Source organism: Cervus canadensis, chromosome 27, assembly GCF_019320065.1.
Source record: "Cervus canadensis isolate Bull #8, Minnesota chromosome 27, ASM1932006v1, whole genome shotgun sequence".
In the NCBI taxonomy this organism is placed as follows: domain Eukaryota; kingdom Metazoa; phylum Chordata; class Mammalia; order Artiodactyla; family Cervidae; genus Cervus; species Cervus canadensis.
The window spans coordinates 44,215,729-44,220,147 of NC_057412.1; positions in this window are offsets into that span (position 1 = coordinate 44,215,729).

Consider the following 4,419-nt stretch of genomic DNA (forward strand, 5'->3'; position numbering starts at 1 on the left):
ACTCCATTGCTAACACTAGCAAAGGGGGTACTCTTTTGCCCCCTTCTGATGCCTATGTCAGAAGCTTTCTCTATCTCCTTTATACTTTAATAAAACTTTATTACTCAAAAGCTCTGAGCGATCCAGCCTCGTCTCTGGCCCCGGATTTAATTCATCTCCTCTGGAGGCCAAGAATCCCGCGTCTCATCGTTCAGCAACAACCTTTCATATGCTTTGTAAGCAAACACAATAACAAGCATTTAAGGAAAAATTACCAGGCACAGAATAAGGCAAAATAAATGTTTTAAGTAGTTTAAAAAAAAAGGTAAACAAGTGATAGAGATATTGGAGATAGTAGACTGTAGAGAAAAACATGAAGAAATAATAAAAATTGCACCATATTCTGAGATCTATATTAAATAATAAAATGAAAATTTTAGAAGAAATAAAACAACTGAAATTAAGAAATAAATGAATTTAACAAGCTGTAAGATTCAGACCAGAATTTTTTAAAAGGTTAATAAAATATAAACTGAATCTGTAATCTCCAAATTGAAGACCAGAGGAAAAAAATGAAATAAAATATATTCACAGAATCGTTAAAGAACTAATTTTTTTGTTTTTTTTTTTTAAATTCATTAATTTATTTTAATTGGAGGATCATTACCTTGCAATATTGTGATCGTATTTGCCATACATCAACATGAATCAGCCACAGGGACACATGATAAAGACCTAAATTTAAAGGGCTCATATGATTAGGTCAAGCTCACTCAGGTAATCTCTCTATCATAAAGTCAATTGATCAGGGACTTTAATTAAAGCAGATTACCCTCCAGAAAGGGCCTCATCCAATTAGTTCAAAGTTTTATGAGCAAAGACAGGTTTCCTGAAGGAGAAGCAATCTATCTCACTGCAACATAAAAATCCTGCCTGAGTCCCAGGTTACTGACATTCCCTGTAGTTTCTGAGCAAATACTACAACATCAACAATTACCTAAATTTTCACCCCACACATTGCCCCACAAATTGCAGACAAATGAGCTAATAAATGGCAGTTGAAGCCTCTTAAGGCTTCATGCAATGCATGATATCATGCAATGCATGATATCACAATAGAAAACTGATATATAATTTAAAATATATATTGTAAACTTTTAGAAAAGTAAAGAGGACATTAAAATACAGAATTTCTGCAAAAAAATAAATATAGCAATCATCAAGCTTAAATTTGAGATATTCATAATTTTCCCCTATTATATCAGGACTGGGATAAAAATGTTATCACCATATCTATTCACCATTTATTGGAGAGTCTAGCCACAGTCATAAGTAAATGTAAGTGCATTGAAGGAGAAATAAAAATTTCATTATATAAAATATAATTGATATTACATGTAAAACACTCAGAAGACTCCACAAACTACTAGAACAAATTTGTAATGTTTTCCACAAATGATTTTTATAAATACCAGAAATATGAAAAATGAAATAAAAATACTATTTACAGAAACCTAAAACCTTCCAATATCTAAGAACAAATTTAACAAAGAGGTAAAATTCTATTATGAAAGTTATTAAATATCATTGGGAGAAATTAAAGACAAACCAAATAAACAAAAGGATATACCATCTTTGTTAAAAGGAATGATTAATATTAAAAGCTGTTAATTCTACCCAAAATGACCTACAAAAGCAATGCGGACACAATAATAATCATCCTAGGAGGCATTTTGAAGCAGACAAATAGACTCTAAACTTTCCATCCAAATATAGTTTTTATGAGTAACCAGCACTCTTGAAGAAGAAAAAAGTAGAAGGACTTGTATTAAAAAGTATGAAGGCTTCTATACTGGCTATATCAATATGGCCAGTATAAAAGCAATGATAAAAAAATAAATAAATAAATTAGAATGGTTTACAGAAGCAGACACAAACATACGTTGCCATTTGATTTACAAACAATATGGCAGTGTCAAAAGAAAAAGAAAACATTATCTTCTCAATAAATACACTGAGTCAACTGGATATCTATATGACAAAAAATATTCCATTTTACTTCATATCATACACAAAGCATCAATTTTAGTTATACTGTAGAAATGTGAATACAAAACAATAAAAGCTTTTTATCAAGATGAAAAAGATAGCCATAGATGTCAAATTGCTCATTAGAATTAAGAATTATACCACTGAGAGTCAAAAGTGAAGCCACAAATTATCAGAAGATATTGTCAAGGCACATATTTGATAAAGAACTTCTAGCTGGAATACATAAAGAACCCCTACAATTGATTAAAAAATTACTGACTATGCAGTAGATAATATGGGCAAATGACTTGAATTTATGTACTATAAAAGTGATATAAAATGGTCAACAAACTTACAAAAATATGTTTAAAATCATTTCTCATCACAGAAACACAATTTAAAATTACAATGTAATACAACTGCATACTCAAAAGAATGACTACAATGAAACAAAGACAATACCAAATGTTAGAAAAAAAATAAAGTGTAAATGAAAATCTTGTTTACTTCTGGTGTCACTTTAAATAGAGTCACCCAACCCATTGCTTTGCACTATCTTCTAGGGCTAAACATACAAACGTATTGTGATTCAGTAGCGCCACACCTAGGTACTTACCTAAGATAAATGTGTACATTATTTGCCAATGACATGTGAAAAGGTGCTTTTAGTAGGCCTTTACTTGATGATGTTATTAAGTCACCAAGTCATATCCAATTCTTCTGCAACCCCACGGACTGTAGCCTGCCAGGCGCCTCTGTCCATGGGACTTCCCCAGCAAGAATATTGGAGTGGGTGGCCATTTCCTTCTCTAGGGGTTCTTCCCAGACCAGGAATCAATCCACATCTCCTGCATGGGCAGGCAAGTTCTTTACCACTGTGCCAGGAAGAAAGCCCGCTTTATATGATAGCCCCAATATTAAATAAAAACAAAAAGAAAGGCCCATCAAATTCAGTAAACTGTGACATAGTCAAGCAATACAATGCTCTATCACTATGAAAACAAACAAATTTGTAACTTGCAACATCACGAATAAACATGAGGAACATAATACCACAAAATAATTCAGACAATATGATTCCGTTGTTACATAGTTTTAAGGCACACGTGAATTATCTAAAATGAGAATCTGGATCACCTTACGAGTGTACCACTGAGTGGAAAAGAGAATGAGGGCTTTTGGAGCTACAGTAATATATTTTTAATGTTGATTACAGGAAGTGATATTAGTTTGTAACAAACTGCTGATATATTTTTATGATTTATGCATATATTGATATGCATCTCCCTAAATAAATATGTGAACTCCAAAACCATTTTCCAATGAATGAAGGCATTGACAATTTGGGAGCCATGTCTTTCACTTTTGGAAAACTAAGTCAAAAAATTTTTGAAAGAGGACTAGAGTTCACCTTGTAGTTTCTTAGTATATTGGAAGGAACGAGGGGTAAGAGAACAAGAGGGGAAAGGGACAAGGGGTAGAGAATGAATCTCCAAATATAAACAATGTCTGTAACCTTTACACTTCTTAGCTGTGTCCAATGAGAGTATCCTGAGGCAATGATACTCCAATAGTGAACACTTTAGCTCTTAGATATTCTTATCAAAATCTCATGTCCCACTTAAGGAATCAATACTCCCTAGAGTAAAGGCTAAATCCAGTACCGAAGCAGGGAAGCTGCAAGATTATCCTGGAATGTGTTCATTTTATTGTGTCCAAAGTTGCTCAAAGAATGCTAGAGACCAATCAAAAGGACATAATTGCTGTCATGAAGGGACTTTAAGTGCAATTTGGAAAAATATGACTACCAAAATGAAGATAATATTGGATTATAATGCTGTAAATAACATAGGACCATATAAGGCCATTGTTGCTGTCCTCCTTCTTCAGTTGCTATGTCGTGCCTGACTCTGTGACCCCTGGACTTCAGTATGCCAGGTCTCACTGTCCTTCACTATCTCCCAGACTTTGCTCAAATTCATGCCCATTTAGTCAATGATGTCATCTAACTATTTCATCCTCTGTTGCTGACTTGTTGGAAAAGACCCTGAGGCTGGGAAAGACGGAGGTCAGAAGGAGAAGTGGCCAACAGAGGATGAGATGAGCCCATACTAGGATTAATAAATTAAAGAATGAATAAGTAAATATATTTGAAGGGAAATCCCTTCTTTTCCTTTTAATGGCAACTCATACAGATGAAATGATGAAGTAGAAAATCACCCAGTGAGACTAAGATTAATAATTTGATTGAAGAAAAGGGTATTTACATGCTTTCAAAGAATTTAATCCCAAATACTTATAAGTCAGTTCAGTTCAGTCCCTCAGTCGTGTCCAACTCTTTGCGACCGCATGAACCGCAGCACGCCAGGCCTCCCTGTCCAGCACCAACTCCCGGAGTTTACCCAAACT